This window comes from Equus quagga, chromosome 4 (genome assembly GCF_021613505.1).
Source record: "Equus quagga isolate Etosha38 chromosome 4, UCLA_HA_Equagga_1.0, whole genome shotgun sequence".
NCBI lineage: Eukaryota > Metazoa > Chordata > Mammalia > Perissodactyla > Equidae > Equus > Equus quagga.
The window spans coordinates 60,340,099-60,359,799 of NC_060270.1; positions in this window are offsets into that span (position 1 = coordinate 60,340,099).

Here is a 19,701-nt window from a genome sequence, read left to right on the forward strand (position 1 = left end):
GTGGAATTAGTCACCAGAATGCATTCAGCTAGTTCAAATGAACTCCTGAAAGGAACTGCACGTTCGTTCATAAAGTACTTTATAATGAATTATTAACGAGGCTTCAGTCCAGCCAATACATGGTTTATGAGCAAATGGAGATCGCCCTGCACTGGGCAGTCAGCACGGCTCCACCTGACAGCTGTCCCATTCTGAACGAACGGACAAGCCACTGCTTCGCTGCCGAGGGGGAAGCCCAGCAAAGCTGTGGCTCGCTTGTCTCGTGTGACTTCTCTGAGCGTCGGTGCTTGTTGATCTTCTATCATAAAAAGGTGAGAATAGCCAGAATACTTTGCGTTAAATGTTATTTTTATTGAAGACTATTTGTTCATTGCTTCTAAATATAACTGGAATTTCACCCTGCCCCATGGCCTCACGTACAGCTAATATGCTGCACGTTCCCCTGAACTCCAGGCTCAGGTACCCAGTGGCCTACTCAGCATCTCCAGGAGGATGCGCAATGAATGCCTCAATCTCACCACATCCAAAACAGAGCTTTCCACTCCTACTCCCAGATGCCTTCTTTAGCAGTCTTCCCCACCATGTTGGTTAACGACAACTCCACCCTTCTCATTGCTCAGGCCAAAAACCTCGGGGCTTATCCTCCTCAATTCCTTTCTTTTCCTCACATCACATCTGCATATCCTTATATCCAGTATTTCAGAAAATCTTAGGTATCTTCAAACAGCGGGAATTTGACCACACCACATCTCAGCAGCTCCTCCACTGTGACTCTATTTTAATCCACCATCATTTCCTGCCTGGATTATTTCAGTAGTCTCAAAACTCCTGCCCCTCTTTCTGCCCTTGGCTCCCCTTCAGCTTATTTTCAACACAGCAGTCAAAGAGTCCCTTCAAACAACTAAGACAATCATGGGACTCCTCTGCTCAAAACCCTTTCCACCTCTTTCAGCACGCAGGCCAGATCTGGGCCCCCATTACCAGCCCCACCTCATCTACTTCCGTTCTCTCCCCTCGCTGGTCTCTCTGACTAAACCTGAGACTGAATGAATCATGGGCTCTGTTTCTGGGTCTCAAGGTCAGCGCAGGCCTGTGGGAGGGGCACAGGCCCAGGTTTCACCCAGTCCAGCCACTTAATAGCTCACTGAGCCAGATTACTTACTTTCTTGATTTCCTCACCTGTGAAAAGGAACTAACACATACAGTGGTTACATGATAAAATAAAGAACATAAACCACCTGCCAGGTACTCTGTGATCAGTACAAGGGAGTTGCATTTATTATCATTTCTTTGTCTTCAGTGGAGATATTTGTTTATCATAGTATAGTTTTGAAGCTTATATGGAGCAAAAACTATTTTAAAGCCTTTGAAAAGCAGCAGTGAACACCACTGAACATTTCACCTGTCATCCAGCCTCTTGGTATCTGTGATACAGTACGCTTGCTAACTCATCTATTCATTCATTTGGCAAACATTTCTGGAACACTTACATTGGGCCAGGCACTGTTCTTAGCACAGGAGACATGGGAGTGAGCAAAAAGATAGAGATTCCTGCTCTCCCAAAGCTTGAGTGTTAGTGCAGGGCAACACAAAATAGTTAAGATAGATGAGAGAAATATGTAGAATTTGGAGGTAAGCGCCAAGTGAAAAAGATAAAGCAGACAAAGGGGATACAAAGAGTTGGGGTGAGATCTTGGGCTGGAGAGTCAGGCACAGCCCCACTGTCTCCCTCTCAGACCATTGCTGGGTCCCTGGGGTGGCTCCCCACCCTCTTCTTCTGGAATCCTAAACACCCGCAGCCCCCAAGGCTCTGCCCGCAGCCCCTTCTCCGGTCCCCTCCACTGTCTGCAGGTGATCCAGGAAACACTTTGACAGCTTCATTTATTTCCTCCCAGGGACTGGCTTCCAAATGTTCACCTGCTCAGGGCAGACTCCCACTGCTGTCACTCCTGGACATCTCCATGTGCACTTCCATAGTCCACTGTCTGCAGTGAACTCATTCCTCTGCCCCTTTGCCCAAGCCTCCTCCTGACCCTGCTCCCAAGCTCGACACCTCAATGGACTCCAACTCCTCCCTCTGCTTTACTAGCTTAGGAGAATCAGACGTGCAGCCAGTCAAACCTACTTCCGTAAAGTCTCTCGAATCCTTCTCCTCCTTTCCAGCATCTTCACGTCCGCTAACTCAGCATTACCTCTCACACAAAATTGCCCTTGAAAAACGTTTCTCTGTCTCTACCTCCCCTACTCGTCTTCCACTCTGCTGCCAGATGAATTTCTTAAAAGTGGAGTTTTGATCATGTCCCTCATTTGTCCCACGATGTTCTGCTTTTGCCTTTAATATAATCCCTAGTCCTGGCAATAAACATCCTCCACAATCCACCTCAATCTTCCTTTCTATCTTCATCTCATGGTCCATATCCTCCCCAGTGCTCAAACTCCACTCTTTGTTGCCTCTCTCACACGCACTGCTCATTCCAGCCCAAGCGTCTGCTCACAATGACCACCATCAGAAAACCCTCACCCTCCCTTCAGTCTGTGCGAACCCCACTCATCATGTTAGCTGGTGGTCCCCAAAGTGATGTATGTGTACTACTGGGGCTACACGAGATAATCCATTTAGGGGCAGAATTAGAAAATAAAATTCCATTTCCACTTATTTTTTATACTGAGCTTTACTAATATGCGATATGCAAAATGATGCTGACGCCTCATCAGATGGTATGTTAGACAGGAGGTGTTCTGAAGGCAAGAGGACGTTCCCCAAACAATGCGTGTTGGGGTGCTCTCGCTCTTTCCCAGTTCCAGCAGATGGTGGGAAATTTCAGTCTAAATGGGCCCGATTAAGTGGTTTTATGGATTATATGATCAGAAAAAGGAGAACATTATTATTCTTGACTCTGAGCTGAGCTATGATGATAAAGTCTTTTTATCATGCAAAAGTTCTGTAAAAAGAGTTGGCAAATTTAAAGCTGACTTGGCATTTTCTTCTTTCAAAAAAGATAAGCGTTCTGAATTCTCTGGCCTTTCCTGTGAGGAACAATGGCTGTGGGGACCCCGCTCCCCTGCAGATATTTTAAAATATAAAAATGCACACGTTCAAAAAAGGTGGTATTTGGATCATGGGTGAAAAATTAGCTGTCCAGAAACATTTTGCTATGGAGAAAGCCTTTGAAGAATAGTGGTGCAGTGGCACTCTCGTTACTACAATATGCCATTGCTACGGGTGTGTGTCACCTATTAAAAGGTCTCATCTGACACTTCAACATCTTGGAATTTAATTTTCTGACCTGCTTTAAAATTTTCTAAATAAACAGTTCCAATGGTTTTTTTGGAACCCATTTGTACGTGTGTGCGTGTGTATACGTGTGTGTGTGTGTATACAAGTGTGTATCCCCCACCCAAACCTTCTAAATAGTTTCCCAGAACAACTTTGGGCGAAAGTACATACTCAAGGAAGGTAGCCAACTAAAAAAGAAAAACAAACCTTCAGTCTAACTGGTGAGAGGGATGAAAATAGACTTGGTAAGTGCAGCCATCAATACACTTTCCCATTTGGAGCCATACATCTCGAGCAAATGTTCAATGGGGCGTTGTTGGTAATTGCAAAAAAAGATGAATTAACCCAAATGTACGCCACTATGGAAATGGAAAAATAAATTGTGGCCTATTCATACAATGTAATTCCATACAACTGCAAAAATGAGGGACTAGAGCTGAGTGCAATCATATGGATCATTTTTCAAAACACTTCTTGAGCAAAACCAAGAAGCAAGTTGCAGAAGGATACACAAACATTGAGAGACCATATATATGTCATTTAAGAACCTATAAAATAATATCAAATGTTGAGTTTATTGTTTTAGATAAGTCCATGTGTGACAAGAGTAAAGACACAGGCGTGGGGTGAGATCCACCACATTCAGAAAGCGGCTGCTCCTGGAGGAGACAGGGAGGGCAGGGTGAGGGGAGGTGCCACACGGCGTCCGTGGTTATCTGCATGTTCGGTTACTCACACTGCATGGTGGATGCACAGATTTCCCTTTTATTATTCTCTGTGCTTTTACGTACCCCTGAAATATTTCATAATGAAAAATGTTTTCTGCTATTGAAGATGGTTTTCTTTTAAAATTCCTTTGAGAAAATTACAATGACAAACTTGTAGACTTATATCCATGGCAAAAACATCTTGAGATGCTCTATTAATTAGGGCAAGTTGGCATGAAACTGCTGTGGCTTTCTGAAAGAGTGGGTTATCATATTTTTCTAACCATTGAGGAAACTCCCTGAGAATGTTAAATATAAAATAACAGAAAGCTAGACAACCTCCAGGGGTATAACCTCTCAGGATGTAAAAGCAGGTAGAAATGCAGGGGACGGCCTGGGAGGAGGTCTGTATTTTCTACTGTGGACTTGAGGCATCTTTCTATGTTCCTCCAACAATTTCCAGTACCACAATGTCTTCCATATCCATAAGAAAATCAAACAAAAACACACTGGTATTGATAAAGCAATCCATTCTCATTAAATCAGGTCAAGGTTGATTTCAGATTAGATTTTCCAAGAGACCCAAGTGAAAATTTGGTAGAAAATCCACGTCTGAGCCAAGATAGTGAAAGCTCTCTGTTTGTTTAACTTGGGGAAATATTTCTTTTCAATTTATTTAATAGATGACTTTCATTTAAGAAACCAAACTCTATAATACTAACAGTGTTCGCCTATGTCTTAGAACTCAAGAAGCAGTATTTAATAAAACAAAGCGTGACCAACTTAGCAGAGTTAGGACAGGTTTAAAAGCTTGTGATTGCATTTCCAACCTAAAGATGAGGTGAAAAAATGAAGAAAACGTGGATTCAAAGTCTACCGAAAGAGCCCTGTTGGCCTCTGTCAAATAGAGGAGGAAAAGTAATTAAAGACAGCTTTCAGCGTGGTGTGGAGAGGAGAGGCTCCAGGTCAGAAGGACCCGATTTCGTGCACGACCTAGACGAGTCATTATGACTTTGCCTAGCTTCACTTGCCGCACTTATAAAATGACAATAATAAAATTATTTTGAGGATCGAGTGAAAAAAAACCATGTGATTTCATTATTATATACCAGTATTCATTTTTTAAAGTGCCAGTCTGCCCCAAATGTCCAAAAGACCCCAGCATAAGTTCAAGAGACCCCAAGAACTCAATGTCATTTTCTGAATTACTATACTCATCGCCAAATGATTTAGAAAAAGAGATCACAGAAGACTCACTTTTCATAGATAAAAGACTAAAAAAATACCCTTTTAGAAAAAACAGTTTTTGTTGGAAAAAAATGACTAGCTTATTTCTGCTAATGGCTTTTTCTTTCTTTTGTAAAAGCAAAATTATAAAGGCCTTTAGTGCCCCAGGTTTTAAAAAATTTACGTTTATATGATAAAAATATATGGTCATTTAAAGAAAGAAGCTACAAGCCTTGAGATTGTAAAAACAATATCTTGGGCGATACCTCGAGTCTTAGGGTCTAGACGGAGGGTAATGGGGGATTCATTCGCTGCAAAGACAGAGAGCAGACCCTGGAGGAATTTTCAGTCATATAAAAAAGATGAATACATGAAATTAAAAGCCGTTGGGTCCAGGGCCACCACGCACAGTTGTGCAGTTGGAGCACAGCACAGCGCCAGGTGGTGCAGCTCACATAGATATGATGGGGACAGAATGGAGCTCACTGCTGGTGTTGGGTACTGGATACTGTGCTATTGCCAGATACAAACATGAGGAAGGCACAATCTTCCTGATCCAAAAAACCCCAGTTCAGTGGAGAAGGCAGTACGACAGACACACAAGCAGCTAATTACAAAGGACGGTGGGTGTGCAAAGACAGAGACAGGCCCAGAAGAAGAGAACCTGACCCAGCCAGCGAAGGCCTCTGCTGAGACTGCCTCCCTGAGCCGGGAAGCGTGAGCGGCAGGCAGTGGGCAGACGTAGGAGAGGGGCTCTCCAGGCAGATGGGCAGTAACGACGGAGGCATAGAGGCGACAAAGGCGCCTGGCGCATCCACCCAGGGGCAAGCAGTTTGGTGTGACTGGAATGAAGCATCTGACTGCTCAGAAAGCCAGACTGCCTTCGCTATGGTCTGGGATGATAGCCACAGATACGACCGCCAGCTCTGGAATGCCCAGTCGGTGAAGTCGTGTCCTTCCCACGTGCCTGTGCAGACCCTTAGACTAACCTGGAGCTCGATGGCTGCTCAGGACCATTTTTGTCTTCCGTTGCACCTTCCACTAGACTCATGAGTCCTGCTGATCACTTTCTAGTTCTTGGTTTATGAGAACTGCCTTGCGTCCGTACCACGGGCTGCCGTCAACTAACTCTCTATCCCAATGAATTAGACCTATAGCTTCCTTACGATGTTTGAAAACACACCATCAGCATTAAACTCATTTTCTTCCACTTAAAATAATATGTATTTGTGTTTATATAATTACATAAGTGACAGAGTGCATCATAATTTACTTAACCAATTTGCTCTTGTTAGATATTTTGCTTTTTTCAGTATTTACTACATACCATAAATAATGAGATGAACAACCTTATATGAACTCTGTGATTTTAAACCTTTGTTCAGATCTGTGATTTTCTCCTGAGAATAAATTTAGAGAAGCATAATTGTTGAGAGGAAAGCTGATGTGTGTTAAAAACACTTGATATCCTGTCGGATTGCTTTCCATAAAAGATGCTCCAACAGACCTGCCCACATCATGTAAGGAAAGTGCCTGTTTCTCCACCTTCCTAATTAGTGTCAATCCACACTGCAAGGCTGCATCGACGAAGCGGCCCCACGTCCTCCTTGGGCACAAACAGGCAGCACAGAGAAGATCCCACCAGAGGACAGATGTTCTCATGCTGATTAGAAGAAATACACTTGTATATTGAGAAGTGAAGCGAGCAGTGGAAATTCGATGGCAGCAAGCAGTCAGAGGCGAGGTCCTTCCGGTGCTGTTCACCCTGGAGCAGTGTTTGCCCCATACCAACAGCAGGCATGACCTCTTTTGCCCACATTTTAAAATCGGGAGATTTAACATGAAAATCTAGATTTTGGGCTTCTCTAGAAAAATACTGGGACATCTAGAAACACTATGCCCACAGGTACAACCAATTAGAGCTAAGAAGTGCTGGCTCCTTTAGCCAAGGCAGCTACCTCCAGGTGACTGCGTCCATGTCTCTCCTACCTGACTTCACTCATTTATGTGACCTGCCTGGCCCCTGTCAGCATTTGAATTTGAAACCCCACCATAAGTCCTGCTTTTTCACTGGAATAATAGTAGAATTCTGTTGGAACATAACAGTAACACAGAGTTAGGTAAACTGAAGATCCCTCCACGGCCTCTGAAATCTATCAACAATGGTAGGGTTGGCTTCTGTGCTGGCCCATCCTATCCACCTCTACTTTACAAGGAGATTTTACCGCAACAAGTTTACACAAATATATACATAATTCATGTACGAAATAGGCATTGCTACCAACATAACTGCTAATCTATTATCAGAAATATCTGTGACAATAGACTTCAAACAAGAAATACCAGCATTTTGTTGGCGCATACTTTCCAATTTAATTCAAACTCAAACTGCAGTAAGCTTACTTGGAAAAATAATAGCCAATTAAAAATTTTTAGATATCTAGGCTGTGATCTGAGCACAAAATTATATTCATTTCATTAAGTTCAAAAGTTTAATTAGTCATATATCTGTGCACGTGTCAGAATCCTGCAGGTAGTTATGCAAGACTGTGCGGAAATTAAAGCCTGTGAAATAGGTGTTCTGAAGTCTTTTCAGTTGTTAACGTAGATACAATCATGCAAAGTAAAGATGGCAAAACCCTCAGGAGAAAGCTGAACAAACAATAGGAGTATAAGCACATAACTCTGTCCAAAGAAACGGGCCTGAGGCTTTATTTTAATAGATCTTAGTTAAACGTATCAGGAGGATTTATGCTAAGGCTTGCAAGTAATACAGAGTTCTTCTAAAGCACAAGGCATGGACCTTAAGATGTCCCATCTAAAGTGATTAATGTGACAAGAAAGAATGTTTTAAAGATTTGTTTTATTTCAGTGACTTTTAAGATAAAAATAAATTTCTTCCTCCTGAAGGCATCTATTGCCCTGTGAACATGCACGTACAATGGCCATGGACGCCATCGAGGAAGGATTTAGAAGTGTGCCCGATGTGGTTAGCTTCAAACACCATTGTGTCTACTACTCCAGCTTTCCAAATCTCAATGTCCACTTTAGTTTTTTATTTCTTAGTTGTTTATTGAGGGGAGTTTCAAACATAGACAAAAATAGCTAGAGCGGCATAAGGAACCTCCGCATACTCCTCCACCCGCCTCCGTGACAGCCACTAGCGGCTAGCCCTGCCGTGGCCACAGGCCCACCGCCTCGCCCCTTCTTTATTAATTTGAAGCAGGTCCCGGACATCTTAACGTTTCAGCCATAAACGTTTCAGGATGTATCTCTAAAAGATAAGGACTCCTTTTCTTAAACATAACCACATTACAATTATCACATCCGAAAAAAGAAATATTTCCTCAATATTGTCAAATATTCCATAAGTGGTCAAACTTCTAGTTGTCTCATAAATGTCATAACTTTTATGGCTTATTTTTTAAAAGCAAGTTTTAATAAAGGTACTTTTGTAGTTGTTGCTTTGTCTTTTATGTTGTTTTATATTGATAGATTTCTCCTCCATCTCTTTTTTCTTGAAGTTCATTTCATAAAGAAAATGAGGTTTTAAAACAAAAAACTATAGAAAATACAATTCAGTTTTTGTCTTTCAAAAAATTAGCATCTGAGATTAAAATAGGAAAAAAGAGAAATGAATGTATGTCAGTATATGTGTGTAAATGTGTATGGATGGGTAAGTGTGCTTCAGCATCTTTTTTAAGAATATTTAACAACGCGTCCCTCGTTTACGCTTGCATGCACGCGTTTCTTTGCTCTTCCACGCACGCGTCCGTCCTCCCACCCAACAGCGCTCTCTGAGCGTTCTGCACGGCGGCGCTCCTGCAGCCAGCGCGCCTGCCACGCGAAACAGGGCGCTGCTCCCTGCCCTCAACCTGCTGCTCACTAAGTCAGAACAGCTAGATCAACGCTGTGGCCTCCCGACGGCTCTTCCTGCTTCCACATCGGCCACATTCCCACCTCCAGACCTCTGCATTTGTGGTTCCCTCCACCTGGAAGTTCTTTGGTACTCACTCGCCACCTCCTTCAGGTGCTTCTTCAAATGTCACTTTGTTGGTGAAAACTTCCCTGATCCCCTTCTTAAAATTATGACACACACACGCTCACATCCGGTTCTCCCCGTGGAACTCCCTAGCTAAGTTTTCTTCACTTTTTCACACGCTCTATCTTCCTTGTTTATTCCTTTATTGTCTATCTCCCTTCTCCTCACTAGAGAGTATGCTCTATGAGGACAAAGAGTTTGTCACTGCTGTATTCCTAGTTCCTAAAACAGTATCTGGCACATAGCAGGTGCTTGGTAAACCCTGAATGGATAGATGAAAGAATCAGTGACTCCCTCCCCTAGAGAATTAGGGAGCCCTCTGGATGATACCAGGTTAGGCATAAGTCTTGCCCTTGAGACATCAAAAGACACAATGATGCTTTAAAGATATGTCTAATAGAGTTATGAACTGAAGTAGGAATGGTGGTGTGCAGTAAGGTGCTTGGTAAATTGAGACAGCAGTCAGCTAAATCACGGTGTGCCCAGGATGCTCAGACATGGGGTACAGAGAGGATGCCTGAGAGGAAAGAGGCATGGTTATATGTCATTTGCAGTTTTCTTTGGTTTAAAATAAACACGGTGCCTTCCTGGACTGAGGTGGTGCTAGGACGTGGGGACAGCATCACCTGCAGGACCGCGCAGATTGCCTGTGGGCATGCCCAGGGTGAACAAGAACATGAGGGCAGCCTGAATGGGGTAGTGAGTGAATCTCCCCTTAAATGGTTATTTTTCACATATTTGTCCAACATCCACTTAATGAGTATGTGAAAAAGTATTTTCTATTAACAAAAATTGCAAATCTTTTTGTATAGACTCAGTGTAGGTATTTATTTCATTTCCCGATATACCACTATATTTTGACATATTTAGAATTGGTTCACATCACAGTTTTTGTACCACTCATAACTAGACAGTGTTAGTCATCAAACTCACTAAAAATAAACTTCACTTACATGGGCATGTTCAAAATATATTTAAATTTTCTTTTCTTTTGGACTTCATGTTGGCAAAATGTTCCCCACTTTTCTCGCTTTGACTTTTATATATTTTTTTCAAATGAGACAACTTCTTGAGAGATGTGTTAAAGGATCTAAAGTTGAGTGAATTAAATACATAATTTGTTCCTAGGGAAGCCACCACTGTGTGTTTTTTCCGGTCTCTGAGTCAGCTGACGTACAGTCTGAGTCGGGGCTGTCAGCTGGCAGGTTGCGGGATGCTGGATGCAGGTCTGTGATTCCAACATCCACAGCAGACGTTGGTTGCATGGAGGGAAAGTGTCCTATTTTGCTTTTGAAGAGAGCAGTTTTCCAGCTGGTGCTGGACCGATTGACATCTTGCCATTTTGTAAGGTGTCACATATGGAAACCTGAGTTATGTCTAACCACCTCATGGAGAGAACTGGGCATCTTGAGCAGTCTGGTCCTTCCCACCGCCACTGCTGTGCACACTGCTGTGCAGTGTAGACTGGCAGTCCAGGAGAAGTCCAATACTGTCCTTGTCTGCAGTTTGTTAGGGTAGAAGAAAGAGCAAAAGGAGGTCTCTTTACCAGTTTTAAGCTCTGCCTTGATCACCTTATGTCACCACGCTCCTACATCCAAGTATTATAGCTCCTCAGTTAATACACACCCCAACCCCCACCCATCACCCCCCCCACACACACACACACACACACACACAGCCATATGGTCCCATGCCAGGTTTCCAGCTTTGCCTAGAAAATATGCCTAGAACCAAACCTTTTGTTCACATGCCCTCATCCTTGGGGTAAATTTTCTTTTACAACTTTCTGGATCTTCTGTTGACAATTGATCTCTATCAGGGCAACTTCCTCACAGGAGAAACAGTGAACCTCAGAACAGACAGCATCAAAATCTTAATCCCTCTCCCCCAAGGAGATCTGTGACCCCCATGCAAACGTCCCCCTCCTCCTCCTCACCAATATTTGTTTTTCACAACCAAGAAGCATGGGAAAACAGGGCCCCTGTCAAGCCAACAACTGTCCAGTACACGATTCCTCAGAGAAGTATCATTTGCCTTCCATGCCCAGAACTAAGAGGGCCACTTAAAGGGAGTCCCCACCCAGAGATCTCTGCCCCAAGGTGAAGGTAGCGAACAATGACCGAGTAACCAATCGAACTCTGAGCTGTGAGCACTATGGGTTTAACGCTGGGCATTTGTGCTGAGTGAGACTCTTTAATCACTGCATGCTCTTCGGTAAAACTATTTCATCAAACTGTTAGAGGCTTTGTTTTTGACTTAAAGTGTCAACCAGCTATTAATAAAGACTTTTTGACGGGGTGGGAAGAGCTGAAGTTTAGGTCTGGCCATTGTCGCCATCTTAAATGGCGCAGAGAATCTATTAGACTAATGTGCATTTGGAGCAGGCAGATTTTTTTTATAAACTGTTTTCTAATTAAGTGGGTTTTAATTGGGGAGGGTGAGTGATGTCCAGTGTGATCGATCTTGTTAAAAGGATATATCTTTCATGCATGAAGCTGTAATATTTCAGCCATGAGATTAGCACTGTTACATTGCAAATCTCATTTAAATTGTTTGCCAAAGGCTTGAATTAAAAACAATTTATGATAATATAAAGTCATCATGGCCACAAAGTGATGACAGATAACTTTTACTGGGTTTCAGAATAATTGTTCATCCAACAAAATGGTTTCCAAGTCAAATTTGATATATCTGTTAAAGAAAATGCTTAGTGATATGCTAATTACCTTCAGTAGTTTATTACTTTTAAGAAGCGTTAAAATTAGTCATATCTAAAGAGGGAACTCCAGTTCCTTTGTTGCAATGAATAATGCAAAGGTTCATTTAAATTCATGCAGACCTATTTATAAAAGAACACCTGGGGAGCTTTATTTTGAGCTTAGAACAAAACATAAAATTGTTGAGAACATGACATTTAAATGTACTCATTTACATTCTTAGGCAGATCAGCAGTGGTAAAATAGCCTTGCTGAGGTTCCAGAAATCTAGATCCGTGAAGCTCTAACAGCCAGCAGCCTTAAATCAGGGGGAAAGAGAAGAAGGATAAGGTCATCCAGATCCTGGTACCCATCCTGTTCCCAGATGGAAGGAAAAGGGGCCAGGTGCTAATCTCCCTGTTAGTGATGCAGAGAGAGCTGCAGGTGGCAGGGACTCTGCTTTTGCTCTGCTCTTACTCTGTCGCCTTCCTTTCACCCACTCCTGGCTTAAATGTGTCCCTTCCTGCACTCCTTGTCTTACCACACACACTCGTGTGCACACACACACACCCCCCCCAAACTTACCCTTGTTGAAATCTCCTCCCAAAGTTCTCTTCCCATGTTTCTGGGGACAGTTGTTTTCATGGGCCACACCAGCCTCAGAACACCCTGTCTCCTGAGCTGAATCAAGGGCAGGGAGCCTGGAGCACCAACTCGTAGTGGGAGCGAGCTGGATCACCAAGGGAATGAATCTGACATTTCCACACCCAACGCCTTAACCTGCTCCTAGGGAACAACAGGGTCCTCAGATGAAAAGTGGATATCAAAATAAAAATCCTCACCAGAACACTCCAACCTCTGTTAACTAACTTTTCTATGTGGACACAACAATTTCTATATTTGGAGCAGATTGCCAACTTGAGACTAGCTCCTTACAACCTCTGGTGTCAGCTTTCAGAGTCAATTAAAACTCAGAAACTGAATCCTGCTATTTACCGATAATAAGTCTTCGTACCCACATCCATGTACATCTCTGCCATTGTTACAGAGTGTGGATGCCAAACACGACCAGGTGTGCGTGATGGAAAAACTATAGAAGTGAAAAGAAATCCAAATGAGGGAACATCGTGGTTCTTTCAGGCACATCAATCCTTCCCTGCTTACATACTACTTTTATTAATAGAAAATCATTCTCTCCTCTCCTTAACTAAATAAAATTTGAACAAATATTGAATGAATATTAGATTCAAGGAAGACCAAATCACTAATCAGGGTGGAGGCCCAAGGTGTAAATTAGAAACTAGGCTGGAAGTAAGGATGTGACATCTGAGTATTTGAAAAAACCACCCACTTTTGCTCACTCCAACCTACTTTCTTGGTCTTCCAGCTGGCGGCCACTCCCACATCATCTGAGGCTGCAGCAACCTTGCCTCCCCCTCAGCACTCTCTCCACAACACTTGGACCAGTAACCTCAAGTCTAAGCCCTGGAGAGAGCTGCTGAAGGAGCTCGTGCTGGCTTGACCTCCATCTTAGGCCTGGCACTGATGCCCTCATTCAAGGCTGGGTGTCGGCCCTCTTCCCTCGTCCCCAGACCCCAGCAGGTGGTCCGCCTTTTCTCTACTCCTACAATCTCTCCCACCACTAGTCTTCCTGCTTCCTGGAAATGTTCATCTCCTCTCCTCACTCAGGCTGCCACTTCCCCATTGTGTGCCCTGAGCAGATTCACTGCTGGGTTTCACTTTGAACCTCTCTCCATTATGTGTCCTTGGAGGGCTGCCATGGAGGCCCCCCACGGAAGGAAAAGTAATGAGTTGGCAGCAGGCATTAGCAGAAACTCTTTTCTTGCTTTCTGGAACACAGGCAGCCCAGACAGGGGACAGCACTTCACACGGCCCTCCATGTGTGCGCCCTGACAGAGGGGCCCTGACTGTCTCTGTCCTTGTCCCGTGTGGACACTGCCCTGCCCGGAATATCAGATTCTGCTCACAAGAGACCAAGAGGTTGAAATTCACATGCAAAGGGTCGTGTCGCCCAGGGAATAATAATTTTTAACGTGGTGACAACAGCCACATTTCTGCCTCTAAAATTCCCAGAAATAAAACCCTCTTCTTAGAGCTCACTGCCCTCATCCAGGCCTCACAAAACTGAGCCTAGATACTGGTGATACACAGTACTTGGATTTATCTCAAGACACCCTAAAAGATTTCAAGATTATATTATAGTGAAGGTTGGATAATTTTTAATTAATAAAACCTTTATGGAATAATTTTTAACTAACGCTTATGAGAATCAGACACTACTTGTAATGACAAATCATCTTTTAAAATGCAAAGTGTGCAGACATACTGGGAAACAACCACATCAATTACTCCCTACAGCGGTTAAAATGCTTCCTAGAGATGCTTCATGCAGTCTGCACCACCTGGGATGCCCTTCTGCGTTCTCCCTGATAATCTCAGCCCAGCATTCCCTTCAAGACCCAGCGTAAGTCCCAGCTTTCACGGCCCTTCTCTCTCCAGCCCTGCCAGCGCACACTTGCATGGAGGTTGCTTCATAATTGTTTAGTTCTTCTTGGGTTAACGCGGTCTCTTCTCTTCTTTGTTTTCTCACAGAGCTTAGTAAAACAGTTTAAGTACGAAAGACTAAATACCCACAGAATACAAAATAACATACGTATAAAAACTGATAGGTTAACGGCTAAATGATCAAGAAGATCAATTCATCCATTAATCAGTCAATGCACAAATGCATAAATTTGGAAACCTGATCCAGAAGGTCATACACTGAAGCTAAAGTCTACCAGGTAGTGTTTTCCTCACCTGGAAGAACAGACTCGGATTTGGAGGAACGAGATAGGAGTCCGCACTGTGCTGCGCCATTTAACCAACAGTAGACAAGTTCTTTTATATGTCTTGGAAATAATTTTCTCATCTTTTTTTAAGCACAATACTAAATCAAATGAGAGAATGAGTGAGCAAAGGCCTCGTAAATGATGTAAATGTTAGTAATCACCAGTATTATTTAAATGAAGAAGGAGGAAATTGGGCACAGGAAAATCTGTGCGGTAAGCTGGGAGTGGAGATTCTGCAATATGCACTTAGAAATATAGTATTTGAACCAAACAAAGGTATTGTTTTTCCTTAATATGCAGCATGTTTGCATTCTCCAGCTTATTAATTTGTAATTGATAGCAAAGTTATAAGTGGCTCTGGGGCTCGTGGCAGATCTCACGCTATCGCCTTGCTGCGGAGCAGCATAATCAAGTGGGAGTGGAGAAGACTTTTTCTTTCTGTCGGCAAGATGCTGCTTTTTTCTGAGTATCTTTTAGCTGCTGCCTATTTTCTAATCATTGGCATAAGTATAAAAATGGTGAACAATGTTTATTGTTTGCACAGAAGTGAGTCTGAACCGGGGGCTTTTACTGCCAGTCGTTCCCAGTGCAATCTCAGGGAGGGAATAGGCAGTCAGACATGATTTATCTGACCCATTATTGAGAAAGAAACGAGAAAAATCTAAACACCATTTGGCTCACTCATGTGCACATTGCAATTGCAAAACAGTGAATTATCTGAATTTTGTCATGATTTTCTAGGCTACAGACATATTTAGTATCTGAAAATTTGTTTTTATTTCTGCCTTTAATTTCTCATTGTTTAATCTTAGGAAGAATACAGAAGCAAAATAAATGTAATGGCATTTCATAAAGGAAAGATATCTAAAAAGCAAACTGATGGCTGTGCTAGAAAATTAATCCTCTAGGCTTTCTTGGGGTGAGGTGCATTGTGCCAAGTGTCATGACCAAACTCCAGCTAGGGTAGTTACTTCCGTCTACACTGTTCACAGGAAGTGCTGCTGTGGCCTGGGCTGGCCCCTGGACTCCACCACATCACTAGAACCATCGGGTAGGTGGTCTGCTCAGCTGCTGCCCCATGACTGCATTTCAAGTGAAGATGAAGCAGGCTTGTGGATTGAGTGAGTTTTAAGACCCTTAACAAACTCCAAATCACAAAACGTACTTTTAATTATTTTATGGCCAACAATTATGTTGTTCATTTGAAGAAACAATGCAGTGTTACACTACATAAAAAATTAGCCACAAATGAATTCCTTTCCTAGATAGTTTAGTAGCTAATCAGCTTCTGTGCCTGTCTCGTGGATTCACAGTCTGGTGAGCAAGATGGACATATCCGAAAAATAGCCCAAATGAATGTATAAATGATACCCTGAGAGGAGGGATGCAAAGGGAAAGAGCAGGGTTCAGTGAGAGCACATGGCCCAGGAAGTTGACGGGGGCGGGAGGGTCAGAAGAAGCTTCAGTTGAGACCGGAGGGTGAGAGGGCGTGTGGCCAAGGCGGGGGTCAGGAAGGGGACAGGGAACAGCAGGGGTGAAGTCTCTCCAGTGAGAGAGAACACAGTGCAATGAAGGACGCAGAGGAAGGCTCTGGGCCCCCAGGAGCAGGGGTGAGGGCAGGTGGAGGGAGGCAGGAGGAGAGCACCCCAAGCCTTGTAGGGCTGCCAGTGTTCCTGGAAGGCTCCACCCCTGAGTTTCAGTGGGAAAGATACATTACAAATAAAATTAATCTTGTAGAATTCAGATAAGGCTCCATTCCACTTTCACCATATTTCTTAGTTTATTTTTTAACACGAATAATGAAAGACTGGGCACTACGTTAGGTACTTTAATATATCATCTTGTTTTCTTCTCACAGCAACCAGTGAGGCAGGTATTTTTCCAATTTGGGTGTTGAAGGAACAGACTCCGTAACCCGCCTGAGGTTTACAAGTAACATGTGGCAAGGGGGCAATTCACACCTTGGGGGGCCTCACTCCACAGCCTTTTTGTTGATCTGTCTGCCCACGTTTGTTCCCTGCCCCTGAATACTGAAGTCGCCTCTGGAAGTATTTGGTCATTGTTCCAAGGAAACATTCAAGAGGATCCCTTCAGGTCACTGACGGGCTGTTAATGCTGCAGTTTTAATCTTAGGGTTTTCAGTAAGTGTAATTGAGGCGCTTAAAATATACCCCTGATTCTGGAGTTTTCTAGCTAAGCAGAGAAGAAAGGAGGCAACTTTCAATGTTTAGCATCTTCTATCACTGAAGAATTGGCTAGAGATATACGTACATCAAATCACCACGATGTACACTTTAAATACCTTACCGTTTTATTTGTCAATTATACCTCAATAAAGCTAAAAGAAGAAGAAGAAGAATTGGCCAGAGAAAATAGATTGGAACAAAAATAGATTTGTAACAAAACACTGCAATTAGCAATAGTGCTAAACGTAGATTTGGGAAATCCAGCCGCAGCCAGGCCCGAGCCTCTCTACGGCTCAGATGACTTGGTCATCTTCATTCTTTGCAGACCACAGCCAATTGCAAGGCCTGTATGATAAAAGAAAACTAGACAACAATCTAAAATATGTTTTTTTGAAATAATGCCCATTATGTTTATTTCATTTAAAGATGCTTTTCTTTTAATAGTTCACCTTTTCCAGAGGTCTCTGGATTATTATAGTTATTATATACAGTCAAGGGTCAGTTTCTTTCCAGGGCAAAATGATCTGCTTCTACTTCTGAACTTTCTCTAAGATGAAAGAGCCATCCTTAGTCATGCCTGCAAATGAACTAAGCAAGCAGTGTGTTTGTGGTGTTGATGCCGAAGCAAAGTGGGTGAAAGTGGGGTGGGGATTTGTTAAAGTGTATTGACTGCTGTGACAGATAAAATCTGAAATCTCATTGTTTTGACCCAGTAGAAGTTAATTTCTTGCTCTCGACATCTCAACAGTGGCAGGGAGGGGGCTATGTTCCGTGCATCCTTCAGAGATGCAGGCCGACAGAGGCTCTGCCCTCTTCAACCTGCGCTCCCCAAGGCTGTCCTGGGCGTAACCCCCAACTAACAGGTGGGGAAAGAGAAAGTGGAGGAGCGTGTGGGAGGTGTCTATGGGGCAGGCCTGCAGCCACATTCCCATGACCGATTAGTCACACAGCCGCACCTCACTGCAAGGGAGGACGGGAGATGTGGTCTAGCTGTGTGCCATGGAGGAAGGCAAATCGTTTGGGAAACAAGCAGTGAGTCTCAGTCACAGGAAGGATTTAGGAGAATTTTTTGTTTTCTAAAATTTATATTTCATTCTGATAATTCAGGATATGAAGAAATATAATCCACACCTTGACATTAAAGCCAGTTTTACATCCTTACGAAGTCCTCTCTGCTCATCCAGCCCGCATCTCTGACGACCATTATGCAATTCTCCTTTCACAAGAAGCTTAACACATCCTCTTGGATGCAGACAGAAGCAAACATGATGATCTCCGTTATTCTGCTTCCAGTTTCCTCCACTATAAAACGAGCATTGTATTTAATTTAACATTTATCGAGCATTTTTTATGTACCCTGATTCAGAGCTAAAGCAGCCACCGTATTGTAAGAAAGACAATGACAACAGTATTATGATAGAAGCAAACAAAACTGCATAATATAGTGTACATACCCACAGTAGGACTCAGCACGCTTTATGACATCCAGTAATTCTTGGTAATTTCCCCACTTCCATCTCTCGGATCCTCAGCTCATTCACCAGCCCATCACTCTTCCAAAGGCACATATAGCTGTGCAGGAGGGTCCGTTGTTACCTTTAGAAAGACCTCTCAGGCTCCTATTCCTCCCCTGGAAGCAGGGCCAGCTGACCCCCTGCGGGGGCCCCAGCCTCTCCGCAGTTCTAGCCCAAGCTGGCTCCGGCGTGAGGCTCCCTCCCGGGTCTCTCCTGCTCTGGCTCTGCTAGCATGGGTCCTCTGGTCCCCGGTCAACAGGCCCCTGTCTCACACCTGCTTCTTCCTGCTCAGTTCCTGTCTGCATTATCAGCACTAGGACTCCCATAAGTTAGCTGTGGCCCCCTTGGGGACCCCAGGGTAATAGAGAGAAGACATAGACTAGTCTGGATCGTAGAATCCTAGGAAAATGCAGTGACCTCATCACGCCCACTGTCATTAGAGAAGGAATGAATTGCAATATCTAGAAGAAAGGTCAGCAAACCTTTTCTATAAAGGGCCACTTAGTCAACATTTTAGGCTTTGCACATCACTTAGTCTCTGTCTGGTAGTACTCGTTTTTTTGTTTTTCTCCAATAATTTAAAAACATAAAAGCCATTCTTAGCTCACAGGCCACACAAAACCAGGTGCGAGGCTGAATGTGGCCTGCAGGCCGTGGCTTGCTGACCCCACGTCTCGAGCGGCATTGTCCAGTTTGGTGGTCTTCAGCCATGTGTGACTATTTAAACTTAAGATCAAGTGGTTTTAAATTGTGTAACATCCTACTAGTCATAATAGTCCAACGGTCATATTTCAAGGGCTCAAAACCCACACATAGCTGTTGGCTACCATGTTGGACAACAAACACAGACTTTCACCACAAGTTATTGTTTTTTAATGATCTGGGCTTTTAGTGGAAATTAGCCAATCAGCCCTTGAAACCTCCCTTCTAGGTCAGAGCCGGAACTTCATGCCACACACACTCTTCCCAACTTCTAGCATCCATCTGTAAGGCCAACACCACGATGCCCTGGGTTCCCCCAGCAAATAGAGGAAAAGTGAGGAACCCCAGCTCTGACTATCTACCTGCAGCCAATCACAAAAGAGAATGGAAACGGAAGACAGGACATTAGAGAAGACACTATCCCTACCAAAAGCAGCACCGAGAGGGCAAAGAGGGGAGGGAGGGCGGTTCCAGGGCAACTGGAGCCAGCTCCTGCCA